This window comes from Rhineura floridana, chromosome 9 (genome assembly GCF_030035675.1).
Source record: "Rhineura floridana isolate rRhiFlo1 chromosome 9, rRhiFlo1.hap2, whole genome shotgun sequence".
In the NCBI taxonomy this organism is placed as follows: Eukaryota; Metazoa; Chordata; class Lepidosauria; order Squamata; family Rhineuridae; genus Rhineura; species Rhineura floridana.
In genome coordinates this window covers 118,035,036-118,055,659 of record NC_084488.1, presented here as the reverse complement: position 1 = coordinate 118,055,659, position 20,624 = coordinate 118,035,036, and the positions used below count along the sequence as shown (strand labels likewise).

Here is a 20,624-nt window from a genome sequence, read left to right as displayed (position 1 = left end):
CCAATGCCCCCCTATCAAGATCACTTTGAATTTTGTTTCTGTCTTCCAAGGTATTAGCTATCCCAATTTTGTATCATCTGCAAATTTGATAAACATTCCCTGCACCTCCTCATCCAAGTCATTAATAAAAATCTTGAAGACCACTGGGCCCAGGACTGAGCCCTGCAGTACCCCACTCGTTACTTCCCCCCAGTTTGAGAAAGAACCGTTGATAAGCACTCTTTGAATAAGATTCTGTAGCCAACTGTGGATCCACTCAATAGTGGTTCCATCCAGCCCACGTTTACCTAACTTGCTAATCAGAATATCATGGGACATTTTGTCAAAAGCTTTGCTGAAGTTGCAATATATTATGTCCACAGCATTCCCATAGTCTACCAGCAAGGTTACCCAATCAAAAAACAATATAAGATTAGTTTGGCAGGATTTGTTCTTCATAAATCCATGTTGGCTCCTAGTAATCACTGCATTGTTTTCAAGGTGCTTACAGACTGAGTGCTTTATAATCTACTCCAGAGTTTTTCCAGGGATTGATGTTAGGCTGACTGGTCCGCAGTTCCCAGTCGCCTCCTTTTTGCCCTTTTTGAAGTCAGGGACAAAATTAGACCTTCTCCAGTCATGCAACACTTCACCCATCCTCCACGATTTCACAAAGATAATAGACGGTGATTCTGAGAGTTCTTCAGCAAGTTCCTTCAATACACTAGGATGCAGTTCATCAGACCCTGCAGATTTGAACTTGTTTAAAATGATTAGGTATTCCTTGACCATTTGTCTATCAATCACAAGATGCAATCCTGCCCCTTCAATTTCACATTTCCCAGGAGGGTTATAGATCCTCTTTTGGGGGAAGATGGAGCCAAAGTAAGAATTCAGTACGTCTGCCTTTTCTTTGTCATCTGTTATCATTTTGCCATCCTCACTGAGTAGCTGTACCACAATTTATTTTCTCTGTCTTTTACTATGGATGTACCTGAAGAAAGCTTTTTTTTTGTTGCTTTTAGGATCTTTCACTAACTTCAGCTCATTCTCAGCTTTAGCCTTCCTGACCCCATCCCTACAATTCCTTTGTGGCCTGGCCTTCCTTCCAATTCCTACATGTGTCCTTTTGTTTTCAGGTCCTCTCTAAGCTGTTTGTGTAGTCACATTGGCTTCTTCTGCTGTCTTCCACCTTTTTTCCTTACTGGAATTATTTGCCATTGTGAGTTTAGAATTCCTTTTTTTAGAAACTCCCACCCATCTTGGACTCCCTTCCTTATTAGGGTTGCTATCCATGGAACTTTACTTACCATTGCTCTGAGTTTATTAAAATCAACTTTCCTGAAGTCCAGGGTATGTGTGTGGCTACTTTCAGCTTTTGCTTCCTTTAAAATAAAGAACTCAGCATCCCACAAAGTTCCCGTTACTGCCACTTCATATACCAAGTCATCTCTGTTGGTTAGAATCAAGTCCAGGATAGCTGATCCTCTAGTTGCTTCCTCCACTTTCTGTAGAAGAAAGTAATCTCCAACACAAGTCAGGAATTTATTGGAGGACCTGTGTTTGGCAGAATTTGTCTCCCAAGAGATAACGGGGTAATTGAAGTCCCCCCATTACTATTACATCATGCCTTCTCAAAACATTTTTCAAAAGTTTCATCCCCATCTTCTCCTTGATTGTGTGGTCGGTAGAAGACTCCAACCACAATTTTCCTTTTGTTCCTTATCCCATTTATTTTAATCCAGATACTATTGGTGAAGCTCCCAAGCTCATCCTCCTGTATTTCTGTGCAGGGATAGAGATTTTTAACATATCGCATGAATCTGCCTCTGTTGTTCCTTTTGAACAAGTTATATCCTCCAACTGGTGTATTCCAGTCATGGGAATTATCCCAAAGTTTCAGTTATACCAATGAAGTCGTATTTACCCTCCTGTATTAAGAGTTCAAGTTCATCCTGTTTGTTTCCCCTACTCTGGGCCTTAGTATACAGACATCGAAGACCATGTGATTTATGGCCTGGCTTCTTTCCTACATTTTTATGAAGACTATTAATGGGTCCTATTAGATCCATTCTCTCAGTTCCTGTTAACATGCACAAGCCTTCGTCAGTCGTTACCACCAAGTTTACATCTTGTTCCTCCTTAGGATTCAGTTTAAAGCTCTCCTGGTGAAGTACTCCATGCTCTGGCCAAGCACATTCTTCCCAGTCCTTGTGAGGTGCAACTTTATTTCTATAGATTTCATTCCTATTTTAAAGCCTGTTAGAGGGAAAGCCCTATATGTTTCATGCTATTCAGCATTTTAAATCCTGCAGCTGAATATCCTAAAATTAAGGGTGCAGAAGAAACCCTTTAGGATCTTACTCTACTATTTTCACACTCTGGATGGAAGTAAAATTTCATTAGTTTGTGTTTCATTTATTTTGAATATGTTTTTTACCACGTAGATAAAAAGCAGTCATCACAGGCAAACACTTGTTTAAGTGACAACATAGCCACAACATAATCAGTGTGAGATGTGGCTTATTATAATAATTCTACTATAATCAGTAAATCATAAGATGAGCTGGCAGGTCAGTCTGTATGTGCTGACTTGAATATGATGGTACAATAGTTGGATGTTTTCTGTTCTTTTTGGCCTGTATTACTGCTACACTACATTTTCTCCTATGAAATAAACAGAAAAAAGATACAAGAAAAACAGGATGTAAGATGCCACTTTTAACTAAGTTAGATCAATTGGTCTTAGAGGGAATCATAATCCCAGGCTGCAGTTTTGCCCAGATATTGCTATATATTTTCTCATGAAAAATCTAGACCCTCATTCATGTCTGCTGAAGCCTTTTCTAAACCGTCTAACCTAAAATTATTAATCAACTTCAGCACCATCCACAGAGACAGAGATCAAGAAACCAATCTGTATTTATTGATGTTTGACTGAAGTTTTAATGAGATTTTATGGTTTTTTTTTACTGATTGCATTTTTATATGTTGTACTCTGCCTTGATATGTTCTTATAACAGTGCAAATTATAAATAAATAAAGCAAGCCATGTACTATTAACAGTACACAATGTCATACATACTATCTCATTCACTGACACATTAGGTAAGGAAGTGTTTATTTAGGTACTTATGCTGCCACATGTTAGGATGGTTAATGCTACATTAACACACACACACACACATACACACACACACACACAAAACTCCACTTAAAATGAGTAAATTGGATAACATGACAAATGTTCAGGCCCAGATTTGTCTTAATCTCTCCCACAAAAATGGTGGGACATTTGTTAAGTATCCCTTGAGTTTTGCAGTTTTAGAACTGCCAATAAGAATGCAATTCTTTACGTTGTTGCATAGTAAGGGATCCTCAGGTGGCTACTGCACAGAGCATGGTAGAATGTAATAAGGGATGTTTCTTATATATGTTGAATGTATTTTGTTTACACTTCCATGCTCAAGTGTAGTGGAACAGCTCCATGCTGGCAGAAAGTTGTTCTGCACAGAAAAAAAAGTCTGTTTAAAATATATTTTATTCTCAATGTATCTTCTGTACATATTTTGTTTATACAGAATTATGTGCCTACCCAGAAGTTCTATTAAAAAAATAACAAAATACATACCCCTTGGGACATCATCAGTGAAGCTTCAATTTAAAAAGGGCTTATATGAGCTCTGGAACACTGTGAATCTGTCTTGGCTTTTGCTGTCATTCAAGTTGGCCCTTTCATTAGACACATGAGAGATTCTATAGCATAATATTGGAGCAAATGCATACGTGGTTCCTGTATCAGACCGCATACCAGGGACAATGGAGCATGTGTACAGTGCCTTTAGAGTTAGGTCCCTTCCCAGAGGTTCACATCTAAGTTGTAAGATGGCCCCACAAGGGAGTCGTTACAGTTGCCAATCGACACAAGATCCAAGCACAGTTGAGATACAGAGAACTGAGGACTTTATCTTTTAATAGCATTTTTTGTACGATGATCAGCCAAATTATTCTGCAAAGTAAAATCAAAGAGCTTCAGTTAGATATTTCTTTGGACGCTGATTGAATTTTTTAAAACACTATCCAAAATACCTTAGGGTACAGTGTGTAGTAATGCAGTTACTGAAGGGCTGTCAGATTCATTTTCAAGTAGTATTCTGAATCCAAGGATCAGATAAATTAGGTTTTAATTGGGTTTTAAGGCAAAGCGGAATAAGTAGATAAGGTAGAATTAGCCAGAAAGACATTAATGCAATGAAACCCCTGGTTCTTTCAGTCTATTGTATTTGACCATGCTATGTATCGCTGATAGAAGATGTCATGTGAGGGTTGAGAAAGATTGACATTGATAGGAAGAATAAACAGTGGTTCTAATGTAATCATGTTAACTTGAACACTGGAAATCCCTGGAAATGGGCAAGCCTGTGTTGGTTATTATATGGTGTTTCAAAGACAAGACAAAACTGAGTTTCACAATGCCAGTAGGGGACCATTCAAGCAGAGAATTAAGGTCTTCTCCTTCTTCTTTAAGAAAAAACAAAATAAATTACTGCTTACTCTGAGAGGATTGTAACATTAGCCTATTTATCTCACTTATTAACAAGCTTATGATTATTTTTTTAAACAGTGGCAAATTTAATTTTCATTGCATACATGACCTTTTCCCTAATAACCTCATTTTGTCTTTCATTTAGCTTTTACATAGACATGTTCAAATGACTGAAATGTAAACAAGGCTGTAAACTCAAAGCACTGAATTAACTCTGTATTCCATTAGAATATATATATTCTGTTAAGGATTGCAGTTAAACAGTGCTTTACATGCAGAAAGGTGTCCAACACTTGCCTCTTTTAAGTCATCTCTTTAAATTGATTTTTTGGCAAAACCTCTGTCTGTGCAGTAAACATTTGTTGTTTCCACTTGGAAAAAGAAATAAAAATACATGTATTAGGAAGAATCCAGTTAGCAAATGAGTGCCAAGAGAGTGGCACATGTGCAGAAAAAGTGCTGCATGGGATATCTCTCCATTTCCTCCCACTCACATCACAGTGCTTGCATGTTTAGTGATCCATACTGAGCAAGGACTGTCACATCAACTGTTGTGAAAGGGCTGAATCCAGGCTCCTCATCCTACCGATGATCACTGCTCTCAGTGTGTCTTGACTTGAGTGCACCAAGCATCTGTTTAGATGGGTGTGCACACTGGCTTTTGTGTGGACTGAGATGCAGTACAATAAGGATCCAAGCTACTGTTCTAAAAGTTTGCCAGTGTCTTGATATAATTAATTCACTAATAGGCAAAAAACCTTGTGGTTTAAGAATGTACCTATAGTCAACAAATATTTCTATCAAACTTTAAAAGCAGGGAAATTGGGTAACTATAGTGAATGCACCAGGGCAGCAGGAGACCTGACCTCCTCCCTGATATATTGTACTGCCCTACACATTTGTCAAAATGCAAACACCATTTGGGTTGGTCTTTCACAGTCCAATCCACTTTCTATGTAGCTTGGAAGAATTTGGTAATTTGGGGGAGGGCGGAGGGGAGGGGAAGGAGGAGGAGGGAGAAGGAGGGGATTGGAAAGGGATGGGGGAGAGGAAGGGAGGGGAAAAGGCAAGAGGGAAAAGGAGGAGATGGCAGGTTTGATCATTTGCATACTTTTTGAGTTCAGTGGGATTTACTCTGTGAAATCATGCTTAGGATAGGTGAAACTGACCATGGGGAAGGAGGCCTGGAGTGGGCAGGGGAAGAGGAAGAGGGAAGAGGGAAGAGGGGAGGCAAGGAAGAAGGGAAGAGGAAGGGAGGGGAGAGGGGAAGGAGGGGACAGGCAGGTCTGATTATTTGCCTGCTTATTGAGTTCAGTGGGATTTACTCCCATGCAATCATGGCTAGAATAAGTAAAACTGACAATGGGGAAGGAGGAGAGGGAGGGGAGAGTAGAGGGAAGGAAGAAGAGGGGAGAGGGGAACAGAAGGAGTGGGAGGGGGATGGAGGGAATTGGAAGGGGAGGGGGAGGGGCGAATGAAGGGGGAGGGAAAGAGCAAAAGGGAGGTGATGGGAGGGAGGAGGAAGGAAGGGCAGGTTTGATCATTTGCATGCTAATTGAGTTCAGTGGGATTTACTCCCATGCATTCATGCTTGAAAATGAATTGGACTGCCTTCAAGACGATTCTGAGTTATGGCGACCCTATGAATAAGGTTTTTATGGTAAGTGGTATTCAGAGATGGTTTACCATTGCCTTTCTCTGAGGCTGAGAAGCAGTGACTGGCCCAAGGTCACCCAGTGACCTTCATCGCTGTGTGGGGATTTGAACCCTGGTCTCCCAGGTCATAGTCCTAGAACAGGTAAAACTGATCATGGAGTACAAGGTGGGGGAGGGGAGGGGAGAGGAGGAGGGCAGGAAGGGGAGGGGAGGAGATTGGGTGGGTGGGCACTGGGCAGAGAGGAAGCCCCTTTCCTTTCCAAAAGGAAAACATTGTGAACGGTATCATTCTTTTTAAGGGTTTCCCTCCCCTTTTTATTCTACAGCAGGCACATGTAGCCTCCCACACAAATTTAAACCAAAGCTGTCCCTGGCCACATCCACACCAGACTGTTATTTCACTTTAGGAAGTCATGGGGTCTCCCAAAGAATCCTGGGAATTGTAGTTAGTGAAAGGTGCTGAGAGTTGCTAGGAGATGCCCTGTTCCCCTCACAGAGCTTCAATCTGACTATTAAACCTCTCTGGCTACTGGAGCTCTGTCATGAGAATAGGAGTTTCCTCTCAGCCCCCTTCACAAACTACACTTCCCAGGGTTCTCTGGAGGAAGCCATGACTGTCTCATGTGAAATCAAAGTCTGGTGTGGGTGTGGCCCCCTGATTAGGCAAGCCCAGCAGCTGTGAGTCTGGCATTTAGAACGCTGACAGTTGGTTCTTACTGAGCATGCCCAACATTATCATTCATTCATCATGCGAAATTTCTTAAATTAATTAAAAATCAGTCAGGCATTTTTTTTTTACTTTTAAACTACAGAAGATGAAGGTCAGAGAATGGGGCAAGGTCAGTAATAGGATTACAGGTACTCTGTGAACATGGCTGATTTTTAATTAATGTCAACAGATTATGAGAACTCTGACAGAAAAAAGTCCAAAAGAGGTCTGGTTTTTTTCTCTCTCTTTTTACACTTTGAACTCTCAATTCTCTCTGACTGTTTTGTGTATCACCATGAAAATTGAGAGGGTTGTTAAGCAAGCATTTCTGAGTTCAGGATTATACATTTTGTAAGGTTTGTTTTGAAATGAGTTTATGGGAAGCATCAGAATGGCATGGGGGTATTTTCAATTTAACATTGCAGAATGCTGGCTATAGTATACAGCCACTCTCATGGCTTTATAGCAATCATTTTAAATAAAGAACAAAGTAAATGCAGATAGATGATATGGTAATTCATCTAGGATTTTTTTTTGTTAATTAACCGTTCTTCTATCTGCAAAGAAGTTAATCTTTCTTGTTAATCCTCAGTCAAAGCTGGATTCTGCAGTTTATCCAAGAAGGTAGAAGGTTTTGAGGGGTGTACAACGGTCCCTAAAAAATCATGAAACTGGTCATTAATCTCTGAAATCATGAAACTCTTCATTAATCTCTGCTGATATAGAATAAAATGTATTCCTCTGGTTCCCAATTTAAAGGTTTGCCAGTGTCTTCATATAATTAATACCTGAGGTGCTGGGAAAGCTGCTGGGGCCAGGAACACAGGGGGCTGCCTTATACTGAGTTGTATCATTGCCCCATCTAGCTTGGTATTGTCTACATGACTGGCAGCCACTCTCCAGGGTTTTAGACAGCGGACACTCCCAACCCTACCTAGAAGTGCCAGGGATTCACCTGGGGTTTTCTGCATGCAAAACAGTTGCTCTACCACTGAGCTGCAGCCATCCATTCTTCATCTTGCCATTTTCAGGCCTTAACCAAACAATAACTTCCATGTTCATGCTCTAGTCACACATCCAGATTAGAGTGTTGTGATTACTTTTGAAATGGGTCCTGATTGCATTTGAAGTGTGTCTGGGGAACCTCCCCCCCCCCGAATGCAGCAGCCAGACTATTGTCTGATATAGGATGGTCAGACCATATTATTATAGTGTAATTTCACTGTTTTGCTAATTTGTTTCAGAGCCCAAGTCAAAGCAATTAAGCTTTTTCAAACGCTTGGGAACAAGATATCTCAAACACCACCCCTACCTTATATACCTGCTAATCCACTGTATTCAACATCTGAAACCATGTTGTTGTCTCCCCATCATCTGGAATGCAACATAACTTTTTTTTTACTTTGTTTTTAAGTTGTGTTGCAGCCTTCCTAGAGAGGGCTGCCTGTCTACTTCACTGCTCACATTCCAACAAGCATCGATGTTGTGGCTTTTAAAGAAGATTTTTGGGTTTAACAGATTCCTTCTAATAGACTGGCTGTTTATTTATTTATTTATTAGATTTATTAGTCGCCCATCTGGCTGGTTGTTCAGTTTGTTTTTTTAGTGGCTGTTTTTATTAGAATTCAATTAGTTTTTTATTGCCTGCTTTTAAATTGACATTGTGAGCTGCAGTCATTCATCATATGGGATATGAATGTTTTAATAAATACCATTAAATTGGATCATCACTTAAAGGGCGCAGATTCTGGCCAGTTCTCAGTTCCAGAGTATGGAACTGATTCAGCGTATATGATTGTGACTCACTGTGCCCTGCATTAAGATGGAAGGTGCACAACAAAAAACTGGCCTCATTTACATAAGGAAGATAATCCTGGTTACTCTTAAACAAATTCATGGGTCTTTTTTCTGCTTAAATTAAATAAATATTTTTATTCTTAAAACTGGTTTCTGACATCTTCTGGAAGTCTGGAAAAATAATATAGTCACTGAACCTATTTAAACGTTGAGTAATCTCTGTAAGCTGAAGCTTGAATGCCAGAATGTTGCTGAAGAAAGTAGTTTTTGAGGCTTTCAAGGATAAATATAATATTCTATATCTTGCTTCAAACATACAGTTTTAAACTAAACCTTGTTGATTAAGAATGTTGGAACAGGAATTAGTGGGGGATCATCTAGTCTAGCTTTTCTTTCTGTATCTCCAAGGCACCTCAAGTGGATGCTTGTCTAATCTCTTCTTGAAAACTTCCCAATGATGGAGACTCCACAGCTTTGCTAGGTGGTCTATGAACAGTGCTAAACAGCCTTGGCATAATTTGTACAGGAAATTCTGATCCAAGGAAAGCTCACAATAGTGCTCTCCCACCCTTAAACCTTGAATGCATACAATGGAAATGTTTGTACTAATTTTATGAGATAAGGCTGCCATATTACTAGGGCTCAAAGTGGGTGGTTAAAGTTGTGCTAAAACTATGCAAGTGAAAATGTTAATTATCCACTGTTTTTAATATTCAGTCAGTAAAATCCATGACCCACTATAGGTATGTGACAACAGTAGACTTTATCAGAGCGATGCACATGCATCCATTGTGGAGGAAGCAGACAATAAAACTTGAAGGCTCATTAGCTTGGAATGACCCAGCTGTGTTTTATGCATAGGGGTCATTTCTTTACTAATGAGCCACTAAGCCAGATGGCTAACCCTACAGTAGTCTTAACTGCATTAGTTTGATTTAGCTCTTTAGGCAAATTACTTTGGGGAACAAAATAAAAGTACTCAGTCTTTGGAAGACTCATGGGTAGATAACTGAGATGGCCACTATCTTATTTATATAAACCATCCACTCATTTGTGCAGAAACACATAGTGAAATAATGATAGTATCTTGTAGTTATAATGATCTATGGATTTGCCGGTGAGTTGCTTTTTGAATAATGCCTTTCATTCTATAGTTGGTTTTGAGTGATGCATGACTGAAAGTTAGTCCACACACTATGCTTTCCACATGATGTCTGTTACTGTTTCTTATGTTTCATGCAGTGATTTGGCATTGGTAATCATAATGTGCTAATACTAGTCCACTAGGGCTTTTTCAGATTAAAGAGGCTGTATGATGTGCTAAGCGTTGGCAAGTGTGTCTGTCTATCTAGTTCAAGTTCAAGGTTCTAGTTTTGGTGTACAAAGCCCTACACAGTTTGGGACCAGGATACCTGAAAAAGCATTCTACCTCTTACGTGCCCAGTCGATCACTGCACTCTGCAGGTGAGGACCTCCTGCAGATATCATCTTATCAGGAGGTCCACTCCGCAAAACATAGGAAGTGGACCAGTAGTGTTGTGGCACCAACATTTTGGAATTTCCTCCCCTTAAATATTAGATAGGTGCCATCTCTGTTATCTTTTCGGCATCTGTTGAGGAACTTCCTCTTTTAACAAGCCTTTTAAGTAGAAGCCTCATCCCAGTCTGCGTCTATGCTGGAATTGCTTTTTAAGATGTTTTTAAAGGTTTTTTTTAAAAAAAAGATGTCTGCAAGATGTTTTGTTTTAATATGTTTTAAAGTATTTTGTTTTTAAGATGTTTTAAAGTGCTTTTAGTGTTTTTGTTTGCTGCCCTTGGCTCCTTCTGGGAGGTAAGGCGGGATATAAATTTAATAAAATAAATGGATAAATAAATTAACAAATATAAAACTTTCTCTTTCTAAAATTCATATTGACACTGGTACTACAGTATAAGCCAATGTATGCCTTTTAATCTTAAGATAAGTTTAAGGGAGAGTTCTTCTCCTTTGATTTCCAGATTGGAATTGCTTCCAGACCGTTCAGATTCTTACTAGATATGATGCCAGTGAAAGTGTTGAAGGCCATTCTGTGTATGCCTGATACCTGATTTTACAGCTTGGTTTATCTAAGGAACAAGTGCAGAATTTGATTCAGCTTCAGTAGTGATTGCTCAACCAAGTGCTGCATCTTACAGTATATCTTGTCTTCAGGTACAGCTATATACAAATTGTGCTGGTTATGGAGATTGCACTGCATATAAACCAAATATTTAATTTGCACCACCAATTAAAATTGATTACCCCTTCTGATTTATTAGTTAAAGATTTAGCTGATTGATTTGCTGGTTAAACAGGTTAAGAGCATTTATGGGAAAGATCATACTTTGTTAAAGAGGAATGACCATATTTGCATACTTAATAAAGGTGTGTTTATTTGCGTCTGTTTTCCTGACAAGAGAATTAATGTTGCAGGTAAAAGAGTAAGGATTGACCATATGGTGAAAAAAGTGTATTTCAAGAATGTTTGGTTCTTAATGTGATATTCTTACCAATCCAGCGCCAATAATGCAATATCCTATCCCCACAATAATAGGATTAAGGATAAGTGAGTCTTGCTGTTGTTTGTTTATCTTATGGAGAGTTGTGTGATCCAATACAGAGGAGAGGAATTGCAGAGTCTTCTCCCTCAAACAAAACACATGACTGAATCTTGAAATGGAGGGATGGTGTATGTGTAAGGCAGGAATTAGGCAATGTGATGTCCTATATATGTTGGACTCTAGAGATCAATAGCCGCAACCAACCTGGCCAGCGCTCAAGGATTATGGGAATTGTAGTCCACTAACATTGGCTACCCTGGTAAAAGGAATGTTATCTTATTGTTATCTTCCTCTCACTTTTTAAATAGATTTCACTGAGCTGGGAAAAGGTTCTAGTACCAGTATTGCACAGTGGGGGACAGTATCCAGTAGGTGCCAAAGACCTTGGAGAAGCTATATTCCACATGTGATTGCCATACAGAATAGCAGAGACTACACTGTCTGGAGATTGGGGAGGAGATATTAACACCTGCTTTGGCAATGACATGAAGGTGAGAAACATCTCTCTTTTGGAGTGAGTTTGGAGTTTGAAGGAGGATTAAAGATCTGTTCTTCTCCAGGTGGGATGGGGAAGGGAACATGACTCCAAAGTTGAACCACATTCTTTGTGTGCAGAAAATGGTGGCTTCAGTCCCCTAACCTTTCTAGTTCAAAGGATCAGGTTGCAGGTGATTAGAAAGACCTCTGCTTGAGATCCCAAGAGGTGCTGCTAGTCAAGAGTAGGTAGTACTGGGCTAGATGGACAAATAATATAACTGCTTTAAGGTGGCTTCCTATATTTCTGAGACTGTAAGAGAAAGGTCCAGTTTAGAGCTGGGTGATGGGCTACTCCTCGAACTTGTAGGCTATGGTGCCGTCAAGCTTAAAGGTCTCCCACTGTCTTTCTGAGGACGAGTGCTTCTGTGCACACACACTCCCAGCTGTGACACTTTTCTCATGCAAGTAAGGTGCCCGCCCATCCTTACTTAAGGCTGGTAAGGAGGCATGTCTAATTGCTGTGACATCTTAGTGCAGTGTAGTTGTGCCTAGTTATTCCTTAGTAAAGATGCTGGGTCCTGTGTCACCTGTAAGCTGATCCATAAAGCCCTCTGAACTGAAATTTTCCATTAAACCTGTTAAAGAAAAGCACACCTCTGTGTCTGCGTCTGACTTTGACTGGTTCGTGCAGGACAGTATGTGACTTGTTGTGACCTTGTTGCCTTCCGATCTGTTGGCTCTGCAGGCAGTGCACTTTATATTTTTTTGTTTCAGAGTTTAGTTCATGCTGGTTGGTTTGATCCTGCCTTTTGAGCTTGGAAACACTTCTCTTTGTTTATTGATTTTTGTAATAAACTTTTTCTGAAATTATTATTTCCATATTTATTGATAGGAAGTTATTTGTTACTTGCTAGATTGCTATAGTTATGTTGATTGAAATGTTATTTCATGTTCATATTTTATATGAACTGTTTACTGTTTACTGTTGAGATTTTCAGTTGTTTTGAGTGCATTGTGGTTGTTGGAAAAGTGACATCCTGCTCAGAATATATTGTACTGAGTGCTGAGGATATGAGGAACCCTTATAATACCAGCAAAATCTTGAGGGCATGATCCCCAGCTATGCTCACTGTAGTCTCTTCATAAAAACAAATTATCCTATAAGAGGTATTTCCCCCTGGCAGAGTTGTCATGCTCTATTTCCAGAATATATTTAGAATTAGGTGGGCCGAATGCTTTAGGTCTTGCATTATGAAAATGACCACAGCAGCGTATTATAATGAGTATAGTGTTATAAATTCTTTTAAGAGACTATAATGTAATTGACTTTAAATGAAGAAGGGCAGAACTGCTGATGTTTGCATCTATTTTTTAATTTTGTTTTTATTATTATGTGGGGGAAAGTAAAGGTAGAGTTTTTCCTGACCTGTGGAAATAACTGTTAACTTTTCAAAATGTTTCCCAACTGTTCTTGCTTTGCTGTCTGTCTTTGTCTTTGTGGGGTCATTTTTTTCCTCTGACTCCTTTCAAGATTTCATGACACTCAGCTGACAAAGCCTACCTGGAATATAATGCGTGAAGGCTCCCGTGAAGTGGTGGAAGAAGCAAGATGACGCTTTGTTATATATTAGAAGCAGGAATGGCAGCACCAGACAACATAAGTTGGTTCAACCCTCGCAAAAGAAATGCCAACCAACTAGTGAGAGGGGAGCCTTAGAAGTCTTTCTCCATCTTTTATCTTACCATAGTTTGCAAGATTTACTGCATTCTCTACTTTCCTTTTAATGCCATCACTTCTCTGGTGAACATTTATCCTAATTCTCTGTTGTATAACTTTTTTTTTTTTTAAGACACATCCTTTTTAGATTGTGAGCATGCATGTTCACATTCCTGAGTAAAATATCTGTCCTGCATAAAGGATCTGGTTTTGGAAGTGCTGCATAAAGAAGAGCTGGTGTGGTGTAATGGGCTAGAAAGGTGATCTGAGAAGCCTTTGTTGCTAGTCTTGCCTCAACAACAACAACAACAACAAACACTTTTCAGTAGCCTTGGCTAAGCCACTCCTCTGTTAGTGGCCAGAGATAATTCTGGGGATTGTAGCTCTATGAGGGGAACAGGGTGTCTCCTAGCAACTCTCAGCACCCTTCACAAACTTTACTTTCCAGGATTCTTCGAGGGAAGCCAATACTGCTTAAAGTGGAATAAATGTCTGGTGTAGATGTGGTCAGGGACAGATTTAGTTTAAATTTGGGTGGGTCTGCTGTAGAATAATAAAGGTGGGGGAAACCCCGAAAAATAATGATACTGTTAACCGTGTTTTCCTTTTGGAAAGGAAAGGGGCTTTCCCTCTGCCCAGTGCTCACCTATCCAATCTCCTCACCTCTCCCCCATCCCCAACCCTCCCCCAGGTCAGTTTTACCTATCCTAAGCAGGATTGCACAGGGGTAACTGTAAATCCCACTGAACTCAATAAGCATGCAAATGATCAAACCTGCCCTCCCCTCCTCCTCGTCCCTCCTGCCCTTTCCCTCTCCATTCTTTCTCCCCTCCCTTCTCCTCCCCTCCCATCCTCACTCCAGGCCTCCCTCCCTCTGCCTTCTCCCCCCATGGGCAGTTTCACATATCCTAAGCATAATTGCACAGCAGTAAATCCCACTGAACCCAGTAAGCATGCAAATGATCAAACCTGCCTTTCCTCTCCCTCTCCCCTTCCTTCCCCCTCCCCCTCGGTCAGTTTCACTTATCCTAAGCATGATTGCAGGGGAGTAAATCCCATTGAACTCAATAAGCATGCAAATGATTGATCCATTCTCAACAAACTTGCACAGGATCCCATTTCTTACCTCCCAGATTAAAAAAGCAGAGAAATTCACTAATAGGTGTAACCCTTCAGGTTGTTTTGGGTTACCAGAGATGAGATGCAGACAAGAGATTTGCTTACAAAGAGTTAAAATTTATTGAGTAACTTACAGCATACAGCCAAGTATCCCAATAAAAGTGGAACAGTCCCACAGCTCTGCAGTAGCTCATGTCAGACTGAACACCCATATTGGGCACAAGAAACATTTTTATAGTATTGAAGCTAGCATGTGGCATTGGCATGATTACATACGATATTGGCAGGTTTACATACACAAATGATATTTTTTACGCTTTGAACATTACAGCATAACACCGATAATTGGTTATTTGACCTTCTCACAGGACATCTTCAAAAGCCAACTAATTGCTAGAAAACTATATGGAAATACCCTGGCACCCATTCTTAACATATTATATGCCTACTATATCTTTTCCATCTTTGCTAACAAGTAGTTGCTATACTATCTTTCTTTTGACCGTCCTTTGACTCGTCCACGTGGCTGTACTAACAAGCAGCTGCTCATTAACCGTCTCTTGACCCTAGGCTTAAGCCAACTATGAAACACCTTGCTAATAACATATTCTTGAATATATGCCTAATTGGGCTCCTTTGATGCCTCTCTAACTAACTAGGTACATTCCCAGCATTATACTGGGCAGGTCATCATGCCCTTTCCTAGCTTAGGTTTTCAGATGATTATGGGATGCAGGGGCCTGAAAGGGGAATACAAGCCTTCAGGTTCACTAGCAAATACATATTGAATCTATGCTTAACATAAGGCTACAATATCTTGCTATAGGCCTCTACTTGCTTGCTGGAAATACCAGACTGATACAGGGTATACAATAGGCAAAAAACCCTTGCAGTTTAAGAACATACTTATAGCCAACATATATTTCTATCAAACTTTAAAAAGCAGGGTAATTGAGTTGAATCTGAAGCTGCAGCTTTGATGTAAAATTAGACTGCTTACAATATGTTGCTGCTTAAGCAATGAATCCAGCTGTTGGGGAAAAAACAAACTTTGCCTGCCCAAGATGCATGTGTTCAGCTTGCTATGCTTAAATCACTCCACTCAAGGAAGGGTGGATAAGGTCAATTGAAAACATAGAGCACACCTAGAATTTTGCTAGAATATATTTCACCTCCCACTGTTTTATCTTGTGCAAACTGAGACAGTCCACATGTCCACTGGAGACTATTCTGCAGAATAGTCAGTGCCATTATTCCACAAATGTTTTTGGAGTTTTTTTAAGTGTAAATTATGTAAAGTGTTGGCATACTTCACATATTCACAGAAAGAGAAGCAAATGAAAATAATTTATTATAGGAAACTTCACTGAAATTGCAAATAAATCAAACATTTAAAGTGAATATCTGAATTATATTAACTGTCTTAATATTGTTGCTTCCTCCCTGCTAAAACAAGATCAGCACAGCACATATCTTGTTTCTGTTATTTGGGCTGATTTGCCACTACTTACCATATGCTCAGAGGCACATGTTACCAAATTGCTCTCAGGAACTGTGTTCTTTCTGCAGTATGCTGCATGGATGTTTTCTGAGCTTATCTCCAAAAGATTTTAGCTTGTTTGCGCTGGGCTTTAACCAGGGCCGGCGCTGGTGTGTTTTGCGCCCCCCTGCAAATTATAAATTGGCGCCCTTACCTTTTATAATTTTTTGTGTTCATTTTTCAATTCAAATGTTAGTAATTTATTATTAATTTTTCCAGGTGTTTTTAAAAAAGTTTCTGGGCTTAGGGGCGCCCTCCTGCCATGCTTACCTTGCTTACTGTGTTACGCCAGCCCTGGCTTTAACTTGGCAGTAGAATTTGGGGCTGATGACTCCTTTATCAGGCAAGCATGGAAAGATTCAGAGTAATACTTCTGTCATGTATTACTGTCAAAATGATCTATTTTCTTACATCCTAGGTACTGCAAAATAGCTCAAGTTTCACATACCGTGCAGGGCAGAGATGTAGGAAGATATGTCACGAGGCAAGCAAACACGGATGGCAGATGTGGTACACCTTAGGGCACGAAAGGTGGGAAGCTGCTTCATTTAAAGGTGGAATTTGTAGTCAGATATTGAAATGGGGTAACAGGAGGTTTAGTTTGTTGCTCTGGGGCATAGAGTAGGGAGGCAGAGAAATACTGGGGGGGAAATTAGGTCTTTGGCTAGCCTTGAACCTGGAAGGGGAAAAAAAGTAATCTATAGAGTTGGTAGCTCTCCAACTTTATTCCTTTGCATCCCACCCATGACTGAGAGAAGAAAAGAAGTAGGCAGAAACAAAAGCACAATGAAAAGGTCCCCTTATTTTTTCTTTATGTCTTGTTGCCTGTGCCCCCCCCCCCATTTAAGTGTACTGTATGTAATGGGGAAGGGTTTTACAATGCTCCAAAAAGTTTGGTGAAGAGTCAGTACACAAATGCAGTACAGGAGGACTCTGCAGCAGCAGGGCTATACACTGGCATGGCTAGACATGTCAATCCCTACTTTTCAGAGGTAAAAATTTATATTTCTACTTCTATGGATCTCCCACTGGAGTGACAGCCCAGGTGAGAGCCAAGTGAATCTCATGCTTGCCACCAATTCATTCCACCACTTTTGTGGCTGCTGTGCTCGTGGTTACATTTGTTACTGTTGTGTGATGCCATCACACAAGGAATTGGCAACCTTGTGCCAGCGTTCTGTCTTAATAAGGCTATAGAATTGGCTCTCGCACCATAGCTGCTTGGGATCTTTAGGCTCTATGCAGTCGGTGTAATTTAATTAATTAATTAATTAATATACCACCCTTCTCCCAGAAGGAGCCCATGGCGACAAGATGAATATTATATAACCCCCTCCCTCAATTTCAGATAATGTTGGAAGATTATTTTGAAAGTAGTAAGATGCAATTATGAGGGAAGATGTGAATGCTGAACCACCTAAGTAGCCAATTTATTGGCCAAGCTAATGTTTTCACTGTTATGAAACTATATTTTCCACCTTCACAATTCAGGCATTGCAGTGAAATGATTGACCATGAATGGATGGTTCATCTTCTCACTAGCCTGATGGTTATAAGTAACAACAATGAACATACTTAGAAACTTGGTATTCATTTCACTGCTCGTTGGCCCTGACTGTGGCTTATTACGATTAAGTTATTAGACAGGCAGAACATGGGAATGCCATGGACCTAGTTCATCTTGAGTCCAGCAAAACATTTGACAAGGTCTTGTCAAGGTGACAAGGTGTTGACAAGGTGGTAAAATATGGGCTGGACAATACTACTGTTAGGTGGATCTACAGCTGGTTGAACAATTATACCAAATGAGTGCATATTAAAGGCTGTGGACCTCTTTCAAACTGGGCTCAAAAAGCTCTGTCGAACTGGAGAGGAATCTTGAGTGGAGTGACTGGGGCTCTGCAGCGGGCTCTGTTCTATTCACCATTTTAATCAATGACTTCAGTGAAGATGCAGAGAGGATGCTTATCAGATTTGTAGATGACACAAAGTTGGGAGGGATATCTAACACCATAGAAGACAGAGTTTCCAAAGATGTTGACAGGCTGGAACACTGAGCTGTGACCAAAAGGATGAAATTCAGTAGTGAGATATGTAAAGTCTTACCTTTCCCCCCCCCCTTTTTTTTCAAATCAAATCAAATGGACTATAGGATGAGGGAGACTTCTTTACTCAGCGCATAGTTAAACTATGGAATTTGCTCCCACAAGATGCAGTAATGGCCACCAGCTTGGATGGCTTTAAAAGAAGATTAGACAAATTCATGGAGGACAGGGCTATCAATGGCTACTAGCCATTATGGCTGTGCTGTGCCACCCTAGTCAGAGGCAGCATGCTTCTGAAAACCAGTTGCCGGAAGCCTCAGGAGGGGAGAGTGTTCTTGCACTCAGGTCCTACTTGCGGGCTTCCCCCAGGCACCTGGTTGGCCACTGTGAGAACAGGATGCTGGACTAGATGGGCCACTGGCCTGATCCAGCAGGCTCTTCTTATGTTCTTATGAGACCTGGCTTGGCAGAAATGAATGTGAAAATGATCCTAATGGTTCACGATATGAGCCACCAGTATGATACACCCACTAAAAAGGCTAGTACAACCTTAAGCTGCATAAATGAAATCACAGTGTCCAGATCAAAGGAAGTAATAGTTCCACTTTATTCTGCACTAATCAGGTCACATTCAGAGGAGGGTAACCAGGTATGTAAACCATATCCTATGAGGAGTGGTTGAAAGAGCTGGGTCTTAGCCTAGAGAAGAGGTTAAAAGGAGACATGACAGCGGTCTCCAAATATCTGATGGGCTGACATGCAGAAGATGGACAGGGTGGAAATTGCATGGAACCAGATTTCAGCTAAATATTAGGAAGAACTTTATAATGGTAAAAGCTGCTCAACAGGGGAACAGATTGCCTTGGGAGGTGGTGGGTTCTTCTTTGCTGGTATTTGAGCAGAAGCTGGAGAGCCATCTGTCAGGGATGCTGTAATTGCATCCTGCATTGCAGATCTTGCATTGAACAGGTGGTTGGATTCGATGCCCTCAAAAGTTACTTCACTTTCTTTGTCCAAAACTCTATGTGTGGCTTGGTTGAACTCTCCTGAGATCACGTGTTGGCACATGTCTGACAATTTGAATTGATTATACAATACTTGTAGTGAATGAAATGGAGAGAGAAAATAATTGCTGCGCACATACCTTTGCCCATGTGCATAATCTAAAATTATTTTGTTGAGTATACCATGAACATAGTACTGGTCACCTTTCATTGTGATATCAAGTTGTGGTGGTGTTCTCATGATGAGTGCTGCTGCCATCAAGCCTCTTATGTTGGCCCATAAGAGAATTCCAAAATCCGTATTAGGGTCATAGCTGTATTAGGCTAACCAAAATATCAGAAAATATTGTGCAAGTTTTCAAGGTCTGCAGAGCTCTTCATCAGACTAAATGGTAAGCACAACAGAGGTGTGAAGGTGGGGAGAAGAAAATAAAGTTCATGTTGGAAGCCATGAAGCCTAGTGTCTGGTCACATTCTTAAGATGGAAAGAGAAAGGAGGTTGCAGATATTCAAATCAGGGTGTTCAAGTGCTGTGCAGGTGTCGGATGGCACCAAAGCCTTCTGGGAAAAAGAAGCATAAAAATGGCAGATTCTTCGTCTTAAAAACACAAGAACTGGCTGTTATTGAGATAGAGACAGAGCCGAGTAACAGCCAGTTCTTGTCTTTTCAGTGATGCTCCTAGCAGGCCTTGATGCAGCCTGATACCCGCATAGGACCTAAACAGTTTCCTGCTTTCTCTTTTTCCCATTGCATCTTAAGACTGCGACTATATGCAGACCCCATGGCTTCAACATCAGCCAGTCCTCCCTCCTCACCCCTCCCACTCCTACTCCCATAACTCTGCTTACCATCTTTCCTGCTGAAGAGTCCTGGAGAACTCAAAAACTTGCATGCTATTTTGTGATAATGGATTTTGGAATTTAATGAAAGTGTTAATCTTGTTGCCATCCCTATTGCTTCTCTGCGTGCTGCTTTGTGATTAATGCTGAGCTCCGAAACTTGGATCCACTTTCACCTTTTCTTCAGCTCTGGTGAAATACCGCCCACTCCCTCACACTTTCTTTTCTCGTGATATTTAACTTTGTGTTCTGCCATCTGCATTTTTGAATTGGCAGTTGCAGTGCGACATTTGGAATTAAACTGAGCTGAGAGTTATAAAATATTTTGTTTTGCTTAATCCTGGGCATAAACAGGGTTTAGCTGGGTCTAGATTGTGCGTCTTTTAGTATGTGTTTATGTTTTTTCATTTGTAAAACATTTCCATTTGCGTTAGCTAAGTTTCTTTACTGGCAGAAAGAATACTTTTAGGGATGTTGCAGGTATAATGCTAGTTGGTTCTTAGTCATGATTAAGTAATTGAAAGCCAGCTTGGGGATTGTTTGTGCTTTGTCCCCAGTTCTGTCCTTGCATTTGCAAATTTCCACAGTTGTCCCCTCTGCTGCCCAAAGTCCTCC

At 40.4% G+C, this 20,624-nt stretch overlaps 1 protein-coding gene across 7 annotated transcripts in view; it reads left to right on the top strand.

The window, feature by feature from the left end:
• The window catches only part of CTNNA2 (catenin alpha 2), an 810,025-nt gene that overhangs the window by 294,078 nt on the left and 495,323 nt on the right, over positions 1 to 20,624 (top strand). The gene's annotated exons all lie outside the window — the stretch shown is intronic.